This window comes from Peromyscus eremicus, chromosome 2 (genome assembly GCF_949786415.1).
Source record: "Peromyscus eremicus chromosome 2, PerEre_H2_v1, whole genome shotgun sequence".
NCBI lineage: Eukaryota > Metazoa > Chordata > Mammalia > Rodentia > Cricetidae > Peromyscus > Peromyscus eremicus.
Genome location: NC_081417.1, coordinates 61,014,310 through 61,029,348, shown reverse-complemented (window position 1 = coordinate 61,029,348; position 15,039 = coordinate 61,014,310).

The window sequence follows — 15,039 nt, the reverse complement described above, 5'->3', positions numbered from 1 at the left end:
CGTGCAGCTTCTCTCTTGCCATCTTGCTTGGTTCTCCACTGTCTCCCAAGCTCCAGAGGGCATGGCTTCTCTGGACCGTGAAGCATAAGCCGGGTCTTACTGCCCCAAGCCTTTACAGACCACTACTGTGGCAAGCATACACTGTTTTCTGCACAGTGTTTGGGGCTGGAAGCTGACCCGAGAAGGTTTTTCCAGCCACTGGGTTTATGCACACCTAAGCTTTCTGCCTTCAAACACAGAACCACTGCAAACCAGGCAAGACGTGACTGGACACTACTGAGTCCGTCTGCTCAACCCCACACACAAAGGTCCCTCCTCCTCCAGACTTCCTCTCGCCTCCACTGTATCCATTCCAACACAAGAAAGAGTATCTCAAACATTTTGTAGTCTATCACCTGAGGATATGCCAACAGGGTGTATTTTGGCCTATATTTCTGCTTGCTGGTTGAAAAAAAACATATGCCCCAAATTCTGTTTTGTTTCCATTAACCTTTCTCTGAGAAATTACTGACCCTGAATATTGGAGCTGCAAATGGATTCTTTTAACAAGTACCCTGTCAGGAGGCAACCTCTGTGTGTTATGGGCTTTTAGCCTGCAAATGCTTTTCCTCCATTCATCCGATCCCCTAAGAAGGATTTATTTGAGTGACTTTTCATGTATGAGGGTTTTAGAAAGATCTCTATCTCTGCTGTTTTAAGAGACCCACATTTGGAAAAATTTACAGTTTGCCTATTTTTAGGGCTGGTGCTGGCTGCTTAAGATGTTGCCTCTTACTCCGACCTGTTTGAGATCTTCCCAAATCAACGACTCTTTTGATTCCTCTCCAGGCTTTGCCTTTACCTGGTGTGTGCTCAGACTTGAGTGAGATATTTGCATCCTGGAATAGTTTGCCCATTGCTGTCATCCTTGAGAATACCATCTGAAACTCTCCCCTAGCTCAGGGCAAGTGGAGTTGTCACTGTCTTGAGTCAGAGGCTGTGAGAAGAGGCGGAGCCACGATGTCGGCTTGATGCTAGATTTCTAGATTTCACCAGAATACTGATGTTTGTGTTGCTGTCGGTGCATAGGTCTGGGTGGGAGACAACTTCTGGAGACCAAACCTTTCAGGCGGCCCATAGCACGAGCCTTGACTCATTCACCATTTTCAGGTGATGTTGCCAACCACCCAGGGCTGGGAAGCACCAAACCCCGGCCAGTCTCACAGGGGCTATCTGGCCCTCTAACTAGTTTCTGTTGTGGTAAAAATAAAGATTTTTTTTTCAAAAGCTCACTGTAAAGAATGCTCTGTTCCTGTCTATTAGCGTATTAGTCAGGGTTCTCCAAAGAGACAGAACCAATAGAATATGCACATAGATGTATGAGAGGGGGTATGAGGGGAACAGGTTCACACAATTTGGCAGATGCTAAGTCCCACCACAGATTATCTACATGCTGGAGATGCTGTGGTGTGGTAGTGTGGCTTAGTCCAAGTCTCCAGACCTCAGAACCAGGGAGGCTGATACAACTCAGTGTGAGGCCGAAAGCCTGAGGACCCAGTGAGAGGTCACAGTCCCGGAATCTGTAGCTTGAAGTCCAAGACAGGAAAACCTATGTATACTAGCTCTCAGGATGGATAAGAGGAGGACTAACTCAGTATACTAGCTCTCAGGATGGATAGGAGGAGGACTAACTCAGTATACTAGCTCTCAGGATGGATAGCAGGAGGACTAACTCAGTTTCTGCATTTATTCTGTCTACAGGCCCAGATCTCTGGATGGTTCCCACACACATTGAAGACAGGTCTTACCTCCCTAGCCCACACAAACTCACATGCTAACCTTCTCTGAAAATGCCTTCACATACCCCAAATCCTGCTTCCCCATGTTTTTTAGGAATTCCTATTCCAGTCAAGCTGTCAGCTAGAATTAACAATTAACATTTTGAAAATCATTGGAATTTTGGATTTACATCTCTCTGTGTGTCTAAAATTAGGGGTCAGTCAAGATACAGAAAAACAGAAGAAAAGACATTGGGAATGCAATAAACTGAAAAGGAGCCCCCAAAGCCTTGCTGGAGAGTCACCCTAGAAGAAAAAAGAAATTGCATTTTGGTCCCCAAAATCTCTCACTCTCTAAATTACCAACAGTGTCCTAACCCCTAAACTTTAATTGTAACAAGTGAAATGAGGCGGCCTTGCTTCTAGGTAGCAGGTTGGATTGCCATGGCGTCTCTCTGGAATACCTGGGCCTTCGTTAAAAGCTAAGCAGAGCTGACACCAGATGGTACCTGTAGTGTACATTGCAATCTCTTCACACACATTACTTATATTTGCATTTGTGGAGTATAAACCATGTGGTGAAACTAAACACTGTCCAAGAGGCCCTATGGAAGACCTTTGAGCACAACAACATCATCTTGGTTTCTGTTACCCTGGGATAAATGAGAGCCAGGAGTCATGGCGGAAGAATGTGGACAGATTGGAAGTCAGGAAGATGGCTCTAACTTGGCTGGGGGCATGTGTGCTTGTGTGTGTCAGCAGTAGCTAGCAGATTCTTCCAGATGGGATGGTTTTTCACCATCCCCTCATTATACGGAGTGGGATTTAGTTGCCAGTTTGGGTATCATTGGCTTTTCTACGTGCCAGGAATAACTTCTAATGAGCATGTTAGATCAAGGGAAAAAGAGGACCTATTATACCCATGTGGTACCTACTGAAAATGAAGCTGAGAAATGGTTGATGATTGGAGAAGACTGGGGTGTGATGGGGACTGAGGTGTAGCGGGTAAAGGGAGTTGAAGAAAGAAGAACAGTCTGTTACAGAGACAAGCAGAAATGAAAAACAGACTAGGAGAGAAGAGAAATGGGAAGAAAAGAGGGCCAAAATTCAGGAAAGAAGACCAAACACTGCCAATTAAAGACAAAATGTAGCTAACGTAATTTCTGGTCCTAATAAAACTCAGAGAGTGGCTGTGCCTTGTCAGTTCTATGTCCCACAGTCCTGTGAACCCGACCTGGGTCCAACACTGGGTCGGGCAGCAGGGTAACAGCGCAGCAAGAAGCGGTGGTTAGGTGTACCTGTCCTCCCCTTGCAAAGGGAGCCTTACAAGTGCCCCCCCACCCCCCACCCCAGGGCTGCTCTCTCAGTGTCTAGGCTGGGGCTGGTTTGTTCTGTTTGCTTGGAGGGAGAGCAGTGAACAGGAAGATAAGGAGGGGAGAAGCAGAAGATGAGCATCCATCCCCCTACATCTCCATCTTTCCATTTATAAAATGGTAAAATCTAATAGTGGATCTATTAGTAATAAATCTAATAACCCAAACAGTCCTCATGAGGAGCTGGTGAGAAGATTCAGCAGGTAATTGCTGCCAAGCCTGATGACCTGAGTTTGATCCTGGATCCCACATGGTGAAAGGAGAAAATTCACTCCTGAAAGATGTTTCTCCATCTTCCACACATGCACTAGGGTATGTATATATCCATACACACTGCACACACAGTACAACTAACTAACTAACTAACTAACTAACTAACTAACTAACTAGCTAAGTCTTTGTGATAATTAAGGGAGTAATATAGCAAGGATCTACTCAAAAAATGCTATTTTTGTATTTACAAAGTACACACAATATCAACTCAGAACAGCTTTAATAACTAAAGTGCCAGTTAAAAAACAGTACTCAGAACTTGAAATACACACACATACACTGTACTTCCTGAGAGAGAGGGGTGGAGAGGGAGAGAGGTAACTACTTTGGGAGAATAGATTTTCCTTTTCTCTTGTGCTCGACTATATTTCTACAGAGAGCCTAAATTACCTTTTGAAATAAGACATGTTACTCTTTATAAAGCTGAATTAGTCCTAACAAGGTCCATTATGATCCCTACTTTTCATAGCTTCCCAAGTGTGAATTCAATAGGGTCTAACATTAGTCCTTTCCCCAACTGTCCCCGAGTAAATTCATGCCAGGTGGGAGCGCTGGTGGCCACCCACTGGTGTCTTTCTGCTCAGAGAGAGAAGCACACTTACATTCTTGGCAAGAGCTAAGCAAGTTACTCTACCCTAGATTTCTCACCTGTGCTTTAAGAATGGGACCTGATGTTTGTAACAAAAGACTTTCTCACAACTGTGCTGAATAAAGAAGCCGAGGATTGCAGGCGGCCTTGGCTCCGTCACGGCTTCCCAAGATCTGAAATCGGAAGCCCTGTTGTTTGGAAGGCTGTCTCTTTGAGCGTGCTTTTTAAGTCTGTAGACATGACCACAACGTTTTGGCTTTTAGCAGAGCCGCTTCTCTGAGGGGGGCTCAGTGGAGCAGCTGCTTTAGATTGCAAGGTGTCACTCTCCAACTGAGTGTCCATATGAAGCACCCGGGGGCGGGGTGGGGGGCTAGCTGAGAGGACCCAAATGTAAGCATTTGTCAGCCAGTGCTGCTTTTTCTGGGTTTGGCTTGGAGACGGGAGGTGTCGTGAGGTGCTTGCAACACCTCTCTGCCAGAATCCATACTCACCAGTACTGTGATGTGGTGGGATCAGGGTGGGTTTTGGTGGAGATAATACTTCTGGTGATCAGAGATGAGGGCAGAGTTTGAGAAGGAAAAAGATGGTGGCATTGGTATCCATTGAGGTCTTCTGTAGAGGTGGGAATTACTGATAGAAGTATCAAGTCAGACATTTGTGTAGTAACCACCTCTACATCAACTTAAGCACTGCTTCTTATATTGAGATGCTTTGGCACCTCTTGATTTTGGGCAAAGGTTCAGCCTTGCCCATGTTGCCGGAGGCTGTGTGTGTAATAGAGGCATCACATGCCGTGACAAGCCTGAAGAAAAAGGAGTCTTGGCTGATACAGATCAAACAGGAGCATTTCCATTGAAAAGTGCAACACTGGTTATCTTCCTGCATCCCAGTAGGAACTTGGCAGCCCAGAGTCACACTCAGCAGCTGTCCAGGTATGTTGACACCCAGTGATGCTGATGGATGTGGAACCTCATGCCCCATAACAGGCCCGCTCTTAGGTGGAGATGCAAGCAGGGGGCCTAGGATTGGAGCCTGAGTACTGGCTCCCTGGGTTGTTCGAGCCTCGGGCATGACTCTGATCCTGTGTCAGCCACTGACAACTGAAAGCTGAAGCAGGGATTAGTCATGCCCTTTCTTCATTCTTCTTCTGGCTATAGTCAGCTCCTCTTGAGGAGCCTAGAAGGCAGAAGGCAGAAGAGGGAGAGGAAAGTCAGGCAGCTGCTTCTTCTGTTAGCAACTCTATTAAAATGTATCATGGGGGTGGGAAACAAGTGGTAGGAATAAAAATTGTATCATCTCCTTACCTTTGTTTTCTCTGTGACTTATCGCTGAGGCCCAACGACTCTCCTTCCATACACAATGGACAGAGTCTAAGACCCTGGGTTAAATACTTAGTGAGGAGATTTTGTGTTCATCTTAGTGTGTGTGTGTGTGTGTGTGTGTGTGTGTGTGTGTGTGTGTGTGTGTGTATGTGTCCATCTATCTTTTTGTCTAACTGGACTGGCAAGCAGTTTGGTACACAAGGTTTTCTACTTCGCCTTTTGCTCTTCAAATGTGCTCAGGGTGGGGTGGGGACTGGCTGACAGTTAAGTGTGTGTAGAACATTCACGACATGTCTCCTGTGCACCAAACCTTACCGAAAGTGCATCTCTGCCTTCATGGATTTAATTTAATCAGGGCTACAGAAAATTAAGCAGACAATGAGTGCCTAGTGCAGTAAGTGCTCTGACAAGGGAAGTCTCTGGTGCTTTGTAGCTTGTTGCTTGGCCCTTGAGAGTGACAAGGACCATATTCTGGAGGAAATGTTTGCAAATTGTTGTAGTTAATCTCGATTGTCAACTTGACTTTTGAGTCACCATGAAAACAAGTCCTCTGGGTCTTTCTGTGAAGAGATTTCTGCATTAGGTTGATGGAGATGGGAGGCTCACCCTTAGTGTGGGCAGGACCATTCCAAGGGCTGGGGTCCTGAACTAAGAAAGGGAGGGACCTGAGCAGTGGCCTCCACAGCTCTTCTTCCTGACTGTGGCCCCAATGGGACCAACATTCTCCTTCATCTGCTAACATGCTTTCCCCACTATTATGGACTGTCCCCTCAAACTGTGAGCCAAAATAAGTCCTTCTTCCCTTAAGCTGCTTCCGGTCAGGTGATCTGTGAGAGTATGAGGAAAGGAAGTAACACACTTTCTATCGGGAGTATGGAAACAAGGAGAAAGGGTGGGGGGCGATGAGTGTTCTGAGCAGAGGACCACTAGAGCCACACTTGGGAATTCCCTTCTACAGTGAGAGAAGAGTTAAAAAGTCATAGACAAGATTTTGCTTTATAAGTATGATTTGAAAGATGGTTATTAATAGCTTTTTGCATATTCTTCTTCCTCATATAAAATTGAATAGAGAATATCTCTTCTGGTTCTTCCCTTTTCATACCTTTTAAATTTCTCTTTATGATCACTACACACTGAAAAAATAACAATGGTCTAGTTATTATTCATCTGACAAATATTTTAGTTCCATTCACATCAACATATTCAAAACCTTTATATGCTAATGTGTAGAAAGTTTGTATTAACCTATTTCATACTAAGAGAGAATTCTTGTCTGTATGCCTACCTTATGGTAGGTGCTGGCATTACAAAGACGGATAAGTGGAACCTCTGCCTTCAGATTCTGGCAAGAATTACACGTCAGGCCTGTGTTAGAAATGGAGGTGGTGTGTGTGTGTGTGTGTGTGTGTGTGTGTGTGTGTGTGTGTGGTTCCTGCGTGACGGTTTTGGGCAGCTGTTATCCATGACATTGAAAGAGAATATGACCTTGATTCAGAATTTGTGGGTTTGGAGAAAGAACAGTTGGCTAATTTTTATTTTTATATTGTCTGTGAAAGAAAAGGGACTTGCACATAGGACGACACTAACATTGACAAACAATTAATAGGACCAAGTCTCTTTAACAAGGGGCACATAAAATCGACAGATTAATTAGAAAGAAGACTTACCTTCTCACGAGACCCTGCCTTGCAAATAGAACCGATCTTGTTCTACATACTGTTAAGACTTTACTGTGCCAGCTCTTCTCTATGGGATTCTTAGGATAACTCACGCTGGTTTTTAGGCTACAAACCACCTGTCCACATTGTACAAAAAGACAAATTAACAGTGACATAAATCTAATGGGTTGTTTATTTCAGAAGTAGTGAAAGCTAGAAAACCATGGCAACTAATGTAGTCAGAGATATGCGAAAGTGACTTATACTCTTGGCAAAGATGTGTTTTTAAGAAAGTGTGAAAAATACTGAAACAGTCACTAACAGTTCTAGGCAATTTAACTTTTTCTTTTTCATGCATGTGGAGGAGTATTTGTGATTTTTCAATAACACCTCTAGTTAGACTTCTAAGTTCAGCAGAGGATGCCTGGTCAGAAGCCCAAGGATGGGGCTAAGGAATTGACTCACTGGGTAAAGGACTGACTGCACAAGCATCGGGACCTGAGTTCAAGTCCTAGCACCTATGAAGAGATGCAGGTGTGGTGATGCATGCCTGTAATCCAGAACCAGGGAGATGGAGACAGGAGGATCTCTGGGACTTGCTGGTCAGCCAGTCTAGCCAAACAGCCATCTCCAGGGTCAGAAAATACGATGGAGAGTGATTTAGAAAGACACCTGACCTGAAAAACATGACCTCCATATGCATGCACACATGTGTGCACACCCTCAACATTTACTTACATATAGACCACACATTCCAACATGTGCATGCATACACACTGTTACCGCTTTGAAAGAGAATGGCTCCCATAAGCTTAAATTTTTGAATATTTGGTTCTCAGTTGGTGGAATTGTTTGGGAAGGATTGGTGGTGTGGCCTTGTTGGAGGTATGTCACGGGGGGGGGGGGTGGACTTTGAGGTTTCAAAAGTCTCATGCCATTCCCAGTCAGTGATTTCTCTCTGATTTCTGCATATCGATCAAGATGTGAGTTCTCAGCTGTTTCTGCTGTCATGCCTTTGACTCACTATCGTGGATTGTAACCCTCTGAAACTTTAAGCCCAATTAAACACTTTCATTTATAAGTTGTCTTGGTCATGACATTTTGTCACTGCAACAGAAACGTAACTAAGACATACACCATATACCCAACATATGCATTCATATATATCACATAGACTTCCCCCACATGAACTTGTATGTGCATATATTTGCCCACATCTAGGCATACATGACCAAGAATATGTTTTATTGTGGAAAGAATGGTAATGAAAACATCCCAAGAACCTACAAAGAATTCAGTGTGTACTGTGTGTTGTCAGCTCCAGTCCCCTCCTTGAGAAAGCTATCTCTTGAGACCTACATGGATGCTATTTGATCACAGGAAAAATTACTGTGTCAGTTCCCTTATTTGCAAAATCCTCGCTGTTAAGGCTGTGTTTGTGGATGGCAGAACTGCTGTGATGTTGATAGACTGTTTTTAGTTGTATTATAACTCAGTGGATGCTTAATCAAGCAAAGCAACATCCATCCATCCATCCATCCATCCATCCATCCATCCAATAAATAGTGGTGCCAAATTTCTGCTTCAAAATAACTGGAGAAATAGAATGTACTACATGGAATTAGCTTGCTGTTTGGTAATTGCTGCTGGACTATATCAAAGGTTATCCAATCAAAGGCAAAGGGAAGGGCTTACCTGCCTCCTCCTAATTTCCCAGCTTTAATTCACTTCTGGGATAAGGCGTGTGTCTTCAGAAGGTCTTATTTAAAATATGGCCAACTTCTTTGGTGGAAGCAAACTAATTCTTTAGATAATGAACTTCTATCCTGAAGTAGAGTGAGCACATGTTCAGTTCTCAGAAGAACCCAAGGGTATTTTGCAGAATATAGTACATTGTGATAGGAGGAGTTGGGATGACATGGGGATTTGAGGATTGTTCCAGGTAGCATTGGAAACCTGTGATGGAGTGGGACAAATGAAGGCATTAGTCCCCACAGTGGAAGACTAACTCTACCACAACACTTGGTTTCTAGGCTCCACGGAGGGGCAGAATGGCTCCAGTTTATACAGTGGAGCAAAAAAAATTATCCCAAAATTCATTGGCTTGAAATAGTGACAAGACTTATTTTGAATGTGAATCAACAGATTAAGTAGGGCATGAGGAACCCTTGCAGCTCATGTGACTACTGACTTACTGCCACTATGGATTAGTTTGCATTTTCTAGAATTCAATATAAAGGGAATCCTATAGCCATTGCTGCTTATGCCTGGTTCCTTTTGCATAATATAATTATCTCCATATTGCTGTGTGTATTGAACACCCGTCCTTCCTATTACTGAATAGCTTACCATTGCATGGATATATCCCACTTGTTTATCTCTTTATCCCTTGATAAGCCTTTGGGTTATTACAAATAAAGCTGCAATGAAAACAATGCTATAAAAGTATTTGTGTATGTTTTTATTTTGGGGGAAGAATAGCAGGCTATGTGGTAGGCACATTCTTACCTTTTAAATATGTTCCTAAGCTGTCTTCTAGACTAGTTTGTATCTTCTAGAGTTATATATTTAAAAGTATCATCAAGTACATGTTATCTTTGTTTCTACTTCTACTCAGATGTTTTTCTCAGCCTATCTGGCAGATAGAGAACTTAGGATGTTGGTATTATGGCACAGTCCAAGTCCAAAGGTCTCAAAACTAGTGTGTGTATGTTGGAACTCAGTCTGAGGCAAAGGCTTCAGGACTCAGAGAGCTTCTGACAGAGGTTTCCAGGTCAAAAGGCTGCAGAGCCTGGAGTTTCAATGTTTAAGAATGGGAGAATAAAAGTATCTTGGTCTGGGAGGCCAAGAAAGGAAGAGAGAAAGGTGGTCGGCAGTCGTGGGAATGCGGGTGGGGAGATATTGGCCTGTTCCATACAGAGAGTGATCTACGGTAGTTGTGCTTCAGTTTTGAATTAGTTTATTAAGCACATTGCAAGCAAAAGTGAACGAACAAACAGCAACAACAGAAGCCCCAGATACAAAACATCATCAACCAGGGTGCTTGCAACATCCAGGAGAGACTACTGTAGTAGCCCAACAGAGGGCGCTAACCAAGGGCAATGTCAGCCAATCATCTGCTTACAAACTTTGGTTGAGACTGACTTGGGAAGCCCCTTCGAAGCAGCCAGCTGGAGTTCTGATTGAGAGTCACAGGTACAGCAGTGTTCCCTCTGGTGAGGCTCCCAAATAAAGGAAGAGCGCACAGTCAAAAGGATGCTTACAGTTATCCAGCAGAAATGCCTGGGGGAAACCTTGAAACCTTCCCACTGGAGTTTCTGCTGGAGTTCCAGGCAGAACAGAGCATTCTCTTTCTGGATGAACTTCTGCCTTCACTTCCCCACGATTGGAAATAGCTCATCTTTTAGCTGTTCTCAAGGATACAATGTTTTTACTCTTGGGTTGTGTCTTAGTTTGCTTCCTATTGTGAAAACCACTCCCAAAAGCAATTTAGGAAGGAACAGGTTTTGTTAAACATTGAGACACGTCAGGGTAGGAACTCAAGCAGAAGCAGTGGCAGGAAGCACGCAGGATTGCTGCTTACTGGCTTGTCCTCATGGCTTGCTTGCTCCTCATGGCTTGTTCAGCTTGCTTTTTTTTTTTTTTTTTTCGAGACAGGGTTTCTCTGTGTAGCTTTGCGCCTTTCCTGGAACTCACTTGGTAGCCCAGGCTGGCCTCGAACTCACAGAGATCCGCCTGGCTTTGCCTCCCGAGTGCTGGGATTAAAAGCCTGCGCCACCACCGCCTGGCCCAGCTTGCTTTTTTATACAACCCAGGACCACTAGCACCAGGTGGCACTAACAACGGTGGGCTGGACCCTCCCACATCACTCATTACTGAAAAAATGCCTCCACAAGCATTCCCTTGGGCCACTCTGATGGAAGCAATTCCTTAATCAAGGTTTCCTTTTCCCAAGTGACTCTAGTTCGTGTCAAGCTGACAAATACAAGCACAGGCCGTTTTTGCTGTTCTGTTCTTCTCTCTCCACATTACAGAGCATCCGGGTGTTGCTGAAATTCCTTCTGGGGTGGGGGGGGGCATAAAGCAATGTCTACCCACATTCTGAGGTTCCAATGACAAATGGAGGCACCGATTCCATCAAAGTTCACTCTGGGGTACCGATGAGTTTATTAGTTTTCCTTACAGAGTCTAAGTGAGAGGTTACTTACAGGGGTGTGAGTACTTCTCCACCACCTAACTGTCCACACCTGGAAAGCCTTACCCAGCAGGGCTGAGGGCTTCCATGTAGCCATACGGATGGAGTCCTTACTGTTGGTTATGCTGTGGTGCTGCTCCTCCTGGCTGGCTGCCGCCCACGGTGGCCATGCCGGCAGAGGAGAGTGCTGATTGGAAGAATCACAGCCATGGTTACCTTTTTAGAGCTTTACTGGGAGAGAGGGGGGAGAGAGAGAGGGAGAGAAGGGGGACAGAGAGGGGCAGATGGAAGGAAGGAGCGGAAAGGAAAGAGAGGGGCACACAGAGGGCCCATCCGCTTTTTAGGCTGGGATGCCGTCGAAGTCTGATGACGTAATTAAGGACTGAATCCTTACACTTACTCTACACTAGCTCCTCCCCCAGGCCACAGGCGAGGTTGCCAGGTGGTAGGGGGCAGCTGGATACTCAGAGAGAATCTTGTGCCATACTCTGTGCCTCTATGCAAGGGGTTGTAAACCACCAACAAGCCCAGATTGTTGTAAGGGGGGGGGCACAGCTGAACTCCCCAAGGTGGTGGGTGCTTGGCTTGGAGAACAGTCACTCATGACACAGAGGGACAGCCCATCCCAGGACAAGAGGTCTTGGAGAATATTTGAAATAAGCCTCATGGAATCTAGGACAATCACCCAGTGTCTGCAGTCAACAAGTTTAAAGAACACATGAACATATACCAATATTATGTTCATGATGCGGGGGAGAGGAAGGGGAGGTGGAGGGAGAGTATGAATGGGAATTTCTGTCTGTGGATAAAATGCAGATCTTTGTCCATTTTGCTGGCCCATATACTCCAGAGATAAACTCACAGGCATAGCCAGAAATGATACCAGATATCCTGGTGTCCTTTAGTCCAGCAAGGTGACACCTAAAGTTAACCACCAGAATGTTCTTAAGAATTTTATACTTTGAGTTCTTTACATTTAGATCTGTGATCCATTGTGAGTAAAGTTTTATATATGGCATGAGATGGGGCTCAATTTCATTCTTTTTTTTTTTTTTTCCATGTGGCTCTTAAGTAGTCTTTGTACTACATGTTGAATACTGCTTTGTGAAGAATAACTTTCAGGATTACCTGTGCATACTTGATACATTTTTTTCTATGTGACACTGAAATATCTGTGGAGCTAGCTTAATGACCAACTTTATTAATGAAATTTTAGGGCAAAAGCTGGGCTGGTACACCCCTGCCCCACAATAGGCTAGGTTTGGTTCTCTGTTGCTATTACACTAATTAAAAAGCTAAGTAATGGTGACAAGCAGAGGAAGGAGATTGATTCAATGCAGCCATGTTGGAAAGAGGAGCAGATAAAGTCCATCATTGGGGTATTGGAAAGAGCTATTGTTTTCAATAAAGGATGAGTAGGAGCAGAGAGCAAGAGATGGTCATAACAAGGCTGTGCTGATGTAGCCATGATCATTGCCCCTACTCAGTTTCTGCAAGGTGGTCTGAAGAAGTCCTAGCCACTTGAGGGGAGAAGGTGGTTCTTAGGAGATGATGATTTCTTTCCCATCACTGTCATGGACACTTGCTCTACAGTGGGCATGGTCTGTCTGATGACGTTCTGCCATACTCTTCCAACTCCTCCTTCCTTCTCTTCTCCCTTCTTTTCTTCTTCCCTATAACCTTTATCGCTGCCTATCCGTGCATAATGTAGGGCAACCCACTGGATCATGGGCAACCTACTAGAGGTTATACCCTCCAAAGAAAAATCTCCTTCCTTAGTAATGGCTCCTTGGAGAGAGATGAGGTCTCAAGAGCCCCTCTCCTATCCCTGCAGGAATCTTGACTCGCTTGGTCTTATGAGGATTTCTGCAGGTAACCACTACTATGAGTTCATGAGGACAGCAGCCTTGTCACATCCAGAAGACAGTATTTCACAGCACTCATCTCCATCCTTGGACTCTTACATTCTTTTTGCCTCCTTATCTATGGACATCCCTGAACCTTGGGTGGGGGCAGTTGTTAAAGATGTCCCATTTAGGGATAAGCACTCAACCATCACTAATTCTCAGTATTTTGCCCAGTTAGGAGTCTGTATTAACTGATGCCCACTGCAAGGCTGTGGGAGCAACAAAGGTCAATGACCAAGGTTGAGAGCAACAAAGCGCTGTAGATATAAACGTAAATGTTTAGAAGGCAGTTTTTCAGTATGACCATTTGCCAAAACAACAATAGCAGGGTTCCCTGCTAGAGTCTGTGATCTCCATAGCCAGGGGCTTTTGACCAGGTTCATAGTATCAGCCGTGAATTCCCCCCTGTGGAGGTCTCAAATCCGTTCTAAAAGTGTCTGATTATCCCAGTAACCTTCATACCACCACGGGCACATCTTGCTTGGCAGGTCGGTATTGTAGCATGCAGAGTCCAGTGTTGTGTAATACCACTAATTGCCTTCCCTCCCCAGCAGCCTGCACAGCACCTTCTGGCTCTTTGAAAGCCATCCAGCAACGAGGAAGGTTTCAGGTCAGCTCCAGACTGGTTTCTCTATGTGCTGCAACCAAAGTGTGTGTTATCTTCAGCAATAGGGCCTTACCACCTAGTTATGGTGGAGATACAAGAGAAATGCCAATAGCCCATGCTGTTTTGGGAGCCTCTGGGGCCTGCCTGACCAGTAGCTGGTAGGGAGGTATCTCATGTCTGGTTATGAGATTTTTTTCTTTAATACCTCATTTACACTGAGGACAGCATTGTCTACCCATGTAGCCTACCTCTGTTCAAACTCCTCTAAAATATGTATTTTAGAACTAGTTTACAAAGTAGTGAGTGTCTGTAAGGCTTTTTAATACATCTTTAGTTTTGTTACCCCATCACTACATGAACCCTAATGTCCCCCCTCTACTTTCATCTCGCATGGGTCCCACTGCCCTGTTTCCTCTTTAAGACCTCTTCCCTTTCCGTTCCCACGGACCCTTACTGGCTTCCTTATTTTTTTTTCCACTAGTGTGCTCATTGCTCTAATTGAAATTTCTCATGGAGAGTTTTGGAGATGCTCATTGCACTGTTCTGGAAGGAGCTCTCTCTATTTCATTTCAGTCCACACACATATCAGTAACAAAAGTCAACGAGTGTCAGCAAGATGGTTCAGCCGTTAAAGACATTTTTCTGCCAAGCCTGATGACCTGGGTTCGATCCTAGGGACCCACATAATGGAGAAAGCAGCTTCCCACAAATTGTTCTCTGACCTCGACATGAACACATGGCGTGTGAACACCCTCCCCCTATAAAATAAAGAAATGTAGTAGAACGTTTTCTTTTTTTTTAAAGTCAATAAGAAGGCTGATGGTTAGTTTCAGGTATTAACTTGAAGTTAGTTTCAAATGCTAACTTGTAGCCAGGGGTAGAGATGTGGGTCAGAGGCTAGGAGCGCTTACTCCTTCTTTCCCATGTCAGGCAGCTCACAACCTCCTGTAACTTCAGCTCCAAGGGTTAGGATACCCTCTTTTGGTTGCCTTGGGCATCTGTACACATATAACATTGACTCACGTGGACACACACACATATACACATAAATAACAATATTAAAAGTAATTACAAAGTAATTCAATGTTTAAAAAGAAAAAAAATCATCTTGCTACCACCTGTAATTACCTGGGAAGAGAGTTCGACTGAGGAATTGTCTTTATCAGGTTGGCCCGTGGGTATGTCTGTGGAAGAATTGTTTTAGTTGCTAATTGTGTGGGAGAACCACCATTTTGTGCGTTGGGTCTTGAACTACTTAAGAGAGAAGGAAGCCGGCCGAGCGCATGCGGAGTAGGCAGAGGGAACCGTGTGTGTCTCTCTCCACTCTGGACTGTGGATGTGACGCTTTAGGTTCCCAC